This window comes from Pogona vitticeps, chromosome 1, assembly GCF_051106095.1.
Source record: "Pogona vitticeps strain Pit_001003342236 chromosome 1, PviZW2.1, whole genome shotgun sequence".
Taxonomy (NCBI): Eukaryota; Metazoa; Chordata; class Lepidosauria; order Squamata; family Agamidae; genus Pogona; species Pogona vitticeps.
Window position 1 is genome coordinate 322,852,148 of NC_135783.1, and position 12,453 is coordinate 322,864,600.

The window sequence follows — 12,453 nt, forward strand, 5'->3', positions numbered from 1 at the left end:
TTGAGTCCCATTGACTTACTGAAAGAAAGTATAAGATAAATGTATTTCCCTGGAAAAATTTCCCTTGGAGAAATCACATTGAGTTGAGTGTGGCTTGAAATAAACTGTACCTAGCTGGACTTCTGTTTTTCATTTTGGGTTTTAAAAACTAGTAAAGTTTTGTTGTAATAATCCAATTCCTATTTCATAGTTTAATATTAGCAGCTAGTACTGTGGTAGCCAAAGGTTCCGTTGGACACTAGATCACCAACAATCTTAGCAGATTGTATTTGGGTGCTTTGTAAGCAGAAATTGTGGTATGAGTATGGGAGTAGGATGGAATGTAGTGGGAAATTAAAAATAAGAATTGCATATTGACACCTTGTAATGAGTTTCAAGGACAAATGTATCATTATTAACATAGTGTTCCAAGTATTGATTACGTTAACGTCCTGGCAGTCTTGACACGACAGTAATAGAGTCAATTGACTTGCCTTTTCAGGATTTGAATTTTCAGGAAGAAGTTGGTTGTGCTGAGATGAGAGTTTATGAATGGGAGTGGGAGTGTAACCAAGTGAAATGGGAAACAAAGGATTACAATTGCATCATGATGTCTGGTAATGAGCTTCTAATTAAAGCCACATGATTGAGACAGGTAGTAGATTACATTTATGAACAACTCTTTGGTGTTACACAAAACTTGGGGAAACCAGGTGATTAGTATTTTTTTGTTATGTATTGTCAAGTCATGTCCAATGTTGACCCTGTGAATTAATGAGGGATTCCTAGTGTGGTGTAGTGCAGCAGTCCCCAACATTTTTAGCCCTGCTGACTGGCTGGGAAGGCGGGGGGGCTGCGCTAGTGCACATGTGTGAAGGAGCGTGCTGTCTCTCTCGCACACACACATGTGCGCTCATGCACAAAGGAGCGGGGCGCTCATGCACGAGTGCACACACTCATGCACATGTGCAAAGGGCGACACACTGATCATACAGGCGCGCTAGTGCGCAGGCACAAATGAGCTGTGCGGGGGGAGTGTGTGCGGGGGTGGGGTGGGGCCATGGACTGGCACTGGGCCATGGACCAGGGGTTGGGGACCTCTGGTGTAGTGGATAGAGTGACGGACTAGGACTCTGGAGAACTGAGTTTGAATCCCCATTTGGCCATGGAAACCTACTGGGGGAGTGGAACAAGTAAACCCACTCTTTAAATATCTCACTTACCTTGAAAGCCCTGTTAGGGTTGTTATAAGTCAGTTCCAACTTGACAGCACAATACATATATGAATTAATGACATCCAAAAGACATTGTCATGAACAGCTTAGATTAGCTCTTGCAAACTAACAGCCAGAAGTTCCTTTATTGATTAAACACACTTTATGTAAGTTTCTCCAATTCTCTCTTTTGGCTTCAAGGTTTTCCTAGACTTGTGTTTTTTACTGGACCTCGTCTTCTCATCATACTTCCAAAGTACAATAGCCTCATGTTAGTCATTTTAGCTTTTAGTGAAAGTGCAGCTTTAGTCTGACTTAGCGCTCACTTTGTCTTTTTAGCAAGACTATGGTATCCATAAAGCTCTCCAACATCACCTATTAAATGAATCAATTCAGCTTTGTTCCTTGTCCAGCTTGCACATATGTAGATAGTAATTCAGAGTATCTTAGTATGGATCATCTTGGTCTTGATTTCCAGCAACATACTGTTATGAATATTTTTAGATTCTTTTCTAGATGCTCTTCCATGTCTTCATATTATTTTGATATCTCAGCTACTGTTTCCATTTGGATTTACTTCATTGACAGCATGAACATTATTTATCACTCCATAGTCATTATTTTTGTCATCTTATTGGTCAACTTTAATGTTTAATTGCACTTTCCCCCTTCCTCAATAGTTGTTTCAAGTCATTGCTATTTTCTGCCAGTAACTTGGACTGAAATCTTGTTGCTTAGCATAGTAAGGTGCAACTACAATAGACTCATTGAATCAGTAGGGTTTTGATGACTCAGCTCCCCCATAAACTCTGTTGATTCAATCGGCCTACTCATTGCAGCACACTTACAGTGTGACTTATTGTGCTGAGCAACAGGATATCAGCCATATCGTACACATGTCTTAAGTTATTGATATTTCTTCCATCGGTTTTAAGTTCTGCTTCAGCTGAATCTAATCTATTACAGGAAAACATTCTGTTTCTCCATATTCCACTCTGAATAGTAGCCACTTATCCAGAAAGTAGGTTACACACCATCACAATCAAATCTTGAAGCACACTCTTTTCTTTGGAACAATCCATGGAGTTCATTTTTGTAGTCCCAGTTAAAAAAAATCTGTCTTTATGAAGATGGTAAAATGTTAACCATAATGAAGCCAATGGAATCTATTATAGAATGACTAGTCAAGCACGCACACATGATTGGCAAGATTTCTAGCTATAAGTATACTTATATAAGTAGAGTATCCATCTGTTAAGAATTGTGTAGTCAAAATTTGTTCCATTCTGGCCAAATTATTTGAACCACCAAACTGTTGGATATCTATGTACAGTGGATGCTGTTTCGTCCCTTGAGCGCTGCCTGGGGGCTGTTCAGCAATGGATGCAGGTGAAAGGGCAAGACAGAGGTCCTTCGGGTGGGTTTCCCAGACATCAGTGGTCTGGGAAACTCCCTTTCCTTTTTTTGGGGGGGGGGCTCTTACCATCAAGAATGAGGTTCGCAGTTTGGGTGTACATTTGGACCCGACGCTCACCATGGAGACCCAAGTGTCATCAGTAGTTGGTTCTGCACATTTCCACCTTTGGCGGATTGCCCAGCTGCATCCCTATCTTGATGTGGGGACGCTCACTACATAGGTCCATGCGCTCGTAGTCTCAAGATTAGACTACTGTAATGTGCTTTACGTGGGGCTGCCTTTGAGACTGACGCAGAAACTTCAGATGGTACAAAATGTGGCCGCCAGACTTCTTACTGGGGTGAAAAGATACCAGCATATCTCCCCCACGCTGGCTGCCTTGCATTGGCTGCCTATCCGTTTCCGCGTTGATTTCAAAGTTCTTACGATTACATATAAAGCCTTAAATGGTTTAGGACCTTGATATCTGGCAGAGCTCCTTCTCCCACCCAGTTCTGCCAAAATCACTCGTTCCAACCAGGCCAGGTGACTGAGGGGCCTAATGCCGAGGGAGGTCCGTAAGGAAAGAACGAGGAACCAGGTCTTCTCGGCAATGGCCCTTCGCATCTGCTCCCTCTCTTTCAGGAACAAACTTAAAGCCTGGCAGGCTTTCCCTCTGACCATATCTTAACTGCCATATTTTGATTGTTTATGATTCACCATCTTGGACTCTTTGGTTTTTGGTTTTATTGTTTTTTAATTTGTAAACCACCCAGAGTAGATCCTTGGTCTAGATAGGTGGGATAGAAGTCTAACAAATAAATACCTGGATACATCACAATGTGGTTGGATTGGGTCACCATAAATTATTTATGGAGATAGGAAAAAAGTGAACATACTGGCAAACATTATCAGTCATTTGGCTTGGGAGAACTGCTACTGTATTATAAAAAAGTCTTTTGTTTTTGTTTGTTTATGAATTTTCACCTTAGATTGGATTTATTGGCTTTTGTTTTTTTTCAGAAAACTTAATCAAGAAATTCATATGTAGTGGCAAATATTCTAGGGCAGAATTGAAAATATTATCATAACCAATTTATAGAGGTTTTGTAGAGATATCACACATTAAACTATATTACAGAGCAGTTAAACTGGTAGATATGAAGGAGTGGCATCAAGTAGATCAAGATGCATCAGTATTGAAAGCTATATTTATTTTATTTTTTATTTTTTATATACTTCTGGCCTTTATATACTGCCCCATTGATGCACAGCACTATCAAGGGTGTGTACATATGAAAACAATGAAATAGCACCATCAAACAAAGTACAGTGGGGTCTCTACTTAAGAACTTAATCCGTATTGGAAGGTGGTTCTCAAGTTGAAAAGTTCTTATGTTGAATCTGCATTTCCCATAGGAATGCATTGAAAACCATTTAATCCGTATCTACTCTTTTCCATCCATAGAAACTACAGTGGAACCTCTACTTAAGAACTTAATCCGTTTTGGAATGGTGTTCTTAAGTTGAAACATTCTTAAGTTGAAGCAAAATTTCCCATAGGAATGGGCTGAAAACCAATTAATCTGTTCTGGCTGTTTTTTTGTTATGTAGAGGTGCGTTCGTACATTGAAGCATTAGTTCCCATAGGAACTAATGCAAAGCTGGTTAATACGTACTCTACCACTAGGGGGAGAAATTTTTTTTTTAACCTAAGATGACCTAAGGTTAAAAAAAGAGCACGGAAGGTTTTTTTTCCTGTTCTTATCTTGGATTTCTGTTCTCAAGTAGAAGCAAAATTTAGCAAATGGAGCTGTTCTTAAGTTGGATTGTTCTTAAGTAGAGACGTTCTTAAGTAGAGACCCCACTGTATAAAACCAGACAACAGCAAACTGAAATTAGCCACTGTTAGGCGCTGATGGCGCAGTGTTTCAGAGCAGCAGTAAAGGGACGAGTAAATTCAAGAGGTGCTGCTATTGCAAAATAGAAACATCTGCAGCAGCTTAAAATTAGGGAGGGAGCCAGGTGTAGCTCCACTGGGAGGTGATTCCAAAGAGTTGGTTCCACTGCAAAGAAAGCCCACCTTCTTGTCGACGATTTTCTGGCCACCTTTGGCATAACCACCTGCAGGAGCATTGCCTGAATAGATCTGGTGGCATGGGAAGATGACCTTGGGGGGAGGCACTCCACCAAGCGACATGGTCCCAAACCATTAAGGTTTAAGCAATTTATACTACTTGCACTCATCTGAATGTTCATAATTAACATTTTAAGATTTACAAGCTGTGGTGGAATCCTAGGAATTATTGCAATGGAAACTGGACTGAGCCCATAACAGCTCACAGATCACCTGGAATGGAGCCATTCACATCATATCTCATCTCATGTTTTCTAAATTCCTCTCCAGCTATTGCAACTGGAAACTTTCCATATTGTTAGTGATAAGAGAGGGCAGGGAAACTGGCAATAAAGAAAATCTGCACAAACCATTACATGCTATGGTGAAACTTTTTAAAAGGTTGTCAGAAAGCAGGGAAGGACATAGGAAACGAGCACCTCCAGTTTAGAGATTACAGAGCCATTATAAATTTTGTCTCCCAACTCTTAAAGAGTTATTTTGGCATTTAATGGCTTTTTGGAAGTCGTCTTCTCTACCAGTTTCCTTCCTCTCTTTTTCACACATTTTGAAAAAAGGAAAGGAAAGGAAAGGAAAAAAGGTCAATGGAAACTCTTTCTCTGGTACCAGCACCAGGCAACAGTACTGTTAAATCAGATGTAAGTAACTTATCCAAGCTGTGCTATCTTCCTACCCAATCAATACTCATTAGCACATGAGTGAGAAAAGTGTGACCTCCCAAATGTTGGTGGATTACAATTCCTATTGCCCCTGGTCTAGATGGCCATCTTTTGGGTACACTAGAATAGTGCCTCTACATGTAGTTGGATTAGCTGGCTTTTGTTGCCCCTTCTAACCATTGTGATTCAATGAATCTGGAAACTTGAATTGATTTAAAGCACTCTGAAGGAAGACCCGGGATTTATGTATAATATAAAAGCAGCAAAATCAGGGAGCTGGACAGGGGACAGATTGGATTTGTCTTCATTGTGGAAGGGATTGTTACTCTCAAATTGGCCTTCTCAGCCACACTAGACGCTGTTCCAAGACTTCTATTCAGACCACGTTACCATAGTCTCTTGAGACTGAAGGATGCCTAACTAACTAACTAACTAATATAATATAATATAATATAATATAATATAATATAATATAATATAATATAATATAATATAATATAATATAATATAATATAATATAATATAATATAATATAATACAGTGGTGCCTCGCTTAACGAGTGCACCATATAGCGATGTTTCCGTATAGTGATCCCTTTTTCGGGATCGCTATACGGAAACATACCCGATCGTCACAATGGGGTGGCCATTTTGGAGCCGCCGAACAGCTGTTCGGCGGCTCCAAAATGGCCGCCGGAAGCCCGAAAATGGCTGCCGGCAGCCGTTTTCACGCCGTGCCCTCGCTTAGCGAAAGCGCGAAAATGGCTGCCGGCAATTGGAATCCTCGCTGAACGGGTAAGTAAGAAAGTATTCAATACATTTTCCCTACCCGTTTAGCGACGATTTCGCATAGCGAGGGTTAATCCGGAACGGATTAACCTCGCTATGCGGGGCACCACTGTATAATATAATATAATATAATATAATATAATATAATATAATATAATATAATATAATATAATATAATAACCTTAGACCTGCAGAGTTGGAAGAGACCCTTTGGGTTATCAGAACCAGCCCTGATTAAGAAGGCACATCAAACTCTCAACCTCTGGGTCTGTAGATAAATCATGAAGCTATACAGTTTTTCTTGTTCCCATAAAAGTTTAGTGATTAGCACTTTATTTTGAAGCTTAGCGCGAGTTCTGGAAACCTGAATCTTCAGCTGAATGCAGTTGCTACCCATACCCTTAAATCTTGCCAAGCTGCACTTTTCGCTGCACTTTGCAGCAAAAGCTCTGAGACTAGCTCTTGAGAGGTTTCATCCTTTCTCAGCCATGTTTTCCCTCCCTTCTCAGATCCCCACAGCAAACAAATTGTATTGACAGACAAAGGCAGGATTATGGTGAAGAGATTTGTGAGACAACAGGATTAGGGAAGCTAAAACAAGCAAACATTGAGATTTGGTTTGGGAGGTGGGTAGGCTGCTGGAGTGCAGGCGATGGGGGATAAAATGGGAGCAGCAAAGTGTGTGTGCATGCTTGTGCAGCATAGTGCTGGGACTGTCAGGAAAGGAGATTTAATATGTTTCAGGAAGCAAATACGATGAACAATCTGAGATTAAAACTGCTGTCATATCTCTGAACTCTCGGAAAATGTCCTGAAACGTGGTGGATTTTCTGCTTGAATTGTAGATTTTTTCCCCCCTCCCCTTTGCCAGGGCAGGATGAATTGGTGGGTGGTGAGTGACAATAAGGAAATCTTTCAAACCTTCAGTCCTGGTGGATAGCAGGAAGCCTGGTGAAATTGAAAGCACCAGCTGTCAGCTGATCTAGTCTGGGATCAGCTGTGACCTGGTTATTAGTCTCTTAAACCTGCATTATTCCTTTCATTTTCCACCTCATTGACATCTTATAGAGTGACGGGAGCAGAATGCAAAGCCTGGCGGAGGAAGTTACTGATAATCAACTCCTCGTACCACTTCACTTGGTCTAAGGTCAAGGATGAATGGTCCCTGGTGGGCTGCACTCAGGGCGGGCTTTTAACCCATTTATGGCACCATGGGGCAAAATAAGAGACTTCTGAACAAAATGTTGCATTTTACAGAATCAATTTGAGATGAACTTTGAATGGCAAAGTGTGTGTTTAGTCCACTGTGTTTACTTGGCTCATGAGCACAGAGATTTTTATTTAGGTTTACACGATGGAATTGCAGGGCCAGGAGTATATAATCAGGAGTGTTGTTATAGTACGTGAAAATCTAGCCAGAACGTATAAATAATATGGACAGAAATTCAAGCAGAACTAGGCTATTCGAACGTTGGAGGTAAATGTCTGCTCCCATTTTGAGATGTACTGACCTAATTTGCATTTCCTGAACTAATACATGATCTGAGGTAAAATCATGATTCTGTTTTCATACCTCTTTAAATTTTCCTGTGCAGTTCTCTGATAAAAATGAGTACATTAATAAAAACTGTGTGTAAAAATGCATAGATCAGGCAAGGTTGCATACAAAATGGCATATATTATGGGGAACTGCTTGTAAAATCTACATGTATTAGAGGAGGTTATGTACAAAAATGCCTATACATTGGGGGTGGAGAAGATACAACCCGATCCAGAAACACGAGGGTGTAAATATGCACTTGGAATTAGAGCCTTCCAAAAAGCAAAATACTGTAGACACTAATGGGTTAAATCTGCACCTGCGCAGAGGTCTCCGGAACATTCTAGAGCTCAAAACACACGTTCGCTAGGACCCGTGCCACTAGCACATGTGATCCGCCTGTCCTGGCGATTACCTCAGTTCTTTTTAGCCCCTGCTGAAGTCTCATCTTCTGCTGAGCTCCCCATTTTGCATCTTGGTTCTTCTTCCTGAGAAAATTTAATAGATTGTATAATTGTTCTTGAGGATTGACTGTTTCCATAATACTGTTTTCATGAAAAAAAAAATTGTGGTTTCTTTTTGGACCTGTTACCCCACTTCTTTTTGTTTCTTCCCTCCCCTTCCCACCTTTTATGGCCCCCACAGGGCCATTTGAGAAGTGCACGTCATGCATGAGTAAGTTGCCTGTTTCTGACAGCCACGATTTTTGCCTTTTTTGTCTCGGGAATCTCACCAACCAGCCTCCTGTTCGTATTGTGAAAACTTTACTAATCAGGCCATCAAATTCAGTCAGCAGCGCCTTAAATCCTTCTTGTGAGAACAGTCATTTCACCCACCGTCCAAGATGGATGATATTCAGGGTTCTCAACCACCACCAGTTTTTTCTGCCACCGATTCCCCATTAAAAACTCCTAAGTCCAAGCCAAAACTGCCTAAACAGAAATCCTCAGAATTGACGCCTCAATCAACACCAACACTGAAGCCTACTCAGAAACCGGTCAGTACCTAACCAAAGAAATCCAAGAAGTCCTCTGTAGACTCTCAGCCACCGGTACTGCAACTGCCTGCTCAGAATCAACCACCTATTGATCTCGACACCAACCGTGAATCCATTCCGCCTCCATCCAGCAAACCACCCTTTCCTCTCCTGGCTCGATCCCCGTCTTGGGCAGACACCTCGGCTCAGATTACTGTGCTGCCTTATTCAGCCTGTTCAAGCCCCAAATCTTTGGGTTGCTCTGTGTCTGGGTGTGAGTCTGAATCAGCATCTGTTCTTGGCCGATCCAGTTCCATTGTGGAAAAAGAAAGCTAAACCCCACCCCCTTGAGGACACTGGCCATCTGGATATCGTTCCCTCACAACCTCTGATACTTTTGAGACTGTTGGTATCGTGGGACTCTCAGGCTTGACACCATCGGACCAAATGAGTCACGATTTATGAGCCTCCTATCTACTATGAACTGCCACCTAAAAGGTATTGACATCATCCACACCGGTATTGGCAGCATGATACCGAATGTTACATTGAACCCAAGTGGATTTGGTATGCTTACTATTACCCTTCGGACTCTTTGGAGTCCCCTTTGCCTCGTCAGTACCGTACGGGCTATTACTATGACCAGTCATTGGATGATGAGGGCATATCTCCCATTCCGGTACCGAAGCTCCACAAGAAAGCTCACAAACGGCATGCTCTAGCTGCCCCGATTCCATCATCTTCGGTACTAAAGAAATCAAAACCGTTGGTTAAGCCTTCTGTACCCTCTACTGATACTGATACTCTCCCTCAGGTACCGGCACCTCCCCTTCAAGTCATCACGACTTACATGGGACCTACATATCCCACACTGAAGCAGTGTGGGATATGTAGTCAGAAAAATGTAAGATAGAGTCAGACAGGTTCTGTTTGAGATGATGTGACGACATTGGAATGTGTTTTTCTAAGTGCTATGAGAGTATTTTTCTGAAAACTGGTACAGTGTGGTTCAAGATAAAGCTGAAGTCAGACAAAGAGGTCCGTGGAAGACTCAACATTCCAAGCTAATTGGAGATGAGATAAAACACCTGGATTTTCATGGGAATTGAGGACAGAGGAAGGTGTTACAGCCCCTTGAGGCTAATTGGTTAACAGCCATGAAGTGTCAAGAAGAAGGGAGGAGTTAGAGAATGTAGAAAATGGATGATGGGTTATGTGGGAATTCAATTCCAAGATGATGTGAGAGAAAAATAATTTGATGGTTTGAGCATGTGGCTTGAAGGTGAGAGAATGTAAGTAAAGAGAAAGAAGGGTTTAGCCCAGTTTAGTAGTGTTTTTTATTTTAATAGGGATTAGCCTTTTATTTAACTGTAATAATCTTTATGCTAAAACTTGAGCAATATAAACTGATTCTATGAAACTCTATTTTTTCTAATTAAAAAATTATAACAATTCTTACAAAATGACTGGTCTCTTGAACAGCAGGGTCTGGCTTGCCAAAGTCATAGACCTTGAAGTCCAGCAACCAACGCAATCAAATTCTGACAAGGTGTACATTGACAATGATCAGACACCCCCTTCGCCACAACAAGGCAGCAATCCGTGAAGGGGAGAATTTGGTATATGTTAGGCAAAATCACTTCATTTGGGGCTACAGCAAAACTTGGGCCATAAAAAGCTAATGGTTTGGGGGAGGGGGAAGTGCCTCAACCCACCAACTGAGATCATGTACCCCTCCTTTCCAGACAAAAACTGCTACTGGCCACAGTCAGTGCTGAATAAATACTGGCAGAAATAGAGAGGCACAGATCCAATAATGGAGGGCTGAATTGCATCACTCTGAAGACCTGAGGTTCATTACCCATGATTTGAAATCTAGGACATAAGTTCTTAACCTGTGGTCTGCAGATCCCGGGGGGGACAGCGATGTCTTCACAGGGGGTCCGCAAAGGCTTAAAGGAATATTATGATCTTTTGCAGTTTAAAAGGAATGGATTAATGAATGAAATAGAACAAGAAAGAAAAGGAAATGTAGAACAAAATCTTAATTTCCATTGCTTTTTTGTGTGAAACATGGCTTTTGTAATCTACTACATCCATTAAAAACAAAAAAAGTAAAAATTGGTTATGAAAATAACTGTTTGATATTTCTGTACTTGGTGAGAACATGCAAATGAATAATGCTGAGTGGCTTAGAGACAGCACGTGACATTTCTTGCTACTGCACAGAAGGTCAGAGGCTGCAGAAAGAGAGAGTCAGAGTCAGTTTGAGCGAGTGTTCAGATGGACTTTTTGTTTCTTCTTTATTTCTGCTAATAAAACCATTTGGTTATTGTTGGGTAAAGTGACTTTTTGATATTGTCGCAGTGAATTTCATAATACATTTTTGCTGAGCCTCAGAATAAATTGCTGGCTGAATTTGAAGCATAAAAGAACTGATGCTGTTGATGAGGGTACATCCTGTTCAAAGCAAAATTAAGCTTCTTCCAGTCATCTTTAAAAGTGTCACCATTATAGCAAGGAATATCTCTCAAAATTTTTAAAATAAATATTTGATGCACTTTAGGTTTTTAAATCTTGAGTTAAGTCTTGGTGGTCTGTGGCAGTAAAAGATATTTAAAGGTCGTCTATGGTAAAGAAAAGATTAAGAACCTCTGATCTAAGATGTATACCTCAAAATGTTCAAACAGGCTTCCTGTGTCTTGGAAGAAAATCCTGTATTTAAAAAAATCTAGATGAAAAGTGACCACCTATTTTCTGAGGGCATCTTTGTTATTTGCTTTTTGCTTTGTACCTTGGGAATCAGTTTTAGTGCTAACTAAAGAAATCACAGAAAGGAAGCAAATTTGTCCATCTGCTAAGTCCAACTTAAGCTGAGCCTAGCTGTAAATTGATGGAATAATTCACCTTCAGTCTATGTGATTACTCTTTTGGGGATGAAATGTATTACACAGTCCTTTTTGGGGGTATGTGCCTATTCTAAAGCGTATCTTGAGAAAGCCTGAATCTATTGCATCAAGTCTCGACAGAAGCCTCTATTTTCTCCTTTGCTGTCAAAAGAGAATATCCAGAAATTTGGCAAGCAAAATATAAAACTGGATATTTGCAGCTTTTAAAAATTAATCTGAGCCAATTAACATCTTGCCATTTGCATTCCCCATAGATTGGAATTTTCACTCATTGAAAGAATTGGGCAGGGCGCAATCTGCTTGCTTACCTGTACCTCAGAACTTTCTCTTGGGAAAGCAAAGGTTGGTCATGGCTTGATGACCACAGTAGATGTTTGAATCTTGCAGCTTCTTGTTCTCTTTGAGGAAGGGGAAACATCCTCTTTTAGTATTGTCCAAATAGTTCCTTTGCATGATTTCTTTGGGGAAAAATCTTACAGGAAATCTCACCAAATATCACAGTATTTTGTCATGCAAAAGAAAAACAGCTTTTTGTTGTTTGCTTTAGAAAACATTTTACTGAAAGCTTCTCAGCTCAGACCATGACACTAAAGAATCACTTCACTTCTAATCTTATTTGGAAATCGCCTGTCCTTTACACCAACGCTTTGAAAATGTTAGAGACCCTTTAAAAATTATTTTCTGTGCTTTTTTTTTGGTGAGGGAGGGTTGTTTGCTTGTTAGTGGATCAGAGCTAACATCTAAGGCTTCCTACCCAAGAATCCCTTGCCACCTGAACATGACTGTTTGATGTGCAGAACACATCATGTTAAACAGCAGCAGCAAAAACAAAGGGAAACCCCCAAACTGTGATCA

The 12,453-nt window shown here is 40.7% G+C and overlaps 1 protein-coding gene across 2 annotated transcripts in view; it reads left to right on the plus strand.

The window, feature by feature from the left end:
- Positions 1-12,453, plus strand: part of NRXN3 (neurexin 3) — a 1,709,419-nt gene that overhangs the window by 488,242 nt on the left and 1,208,724 nt on the right. The gene's annotated exons all lie outside the window — the stretch shown is intronic.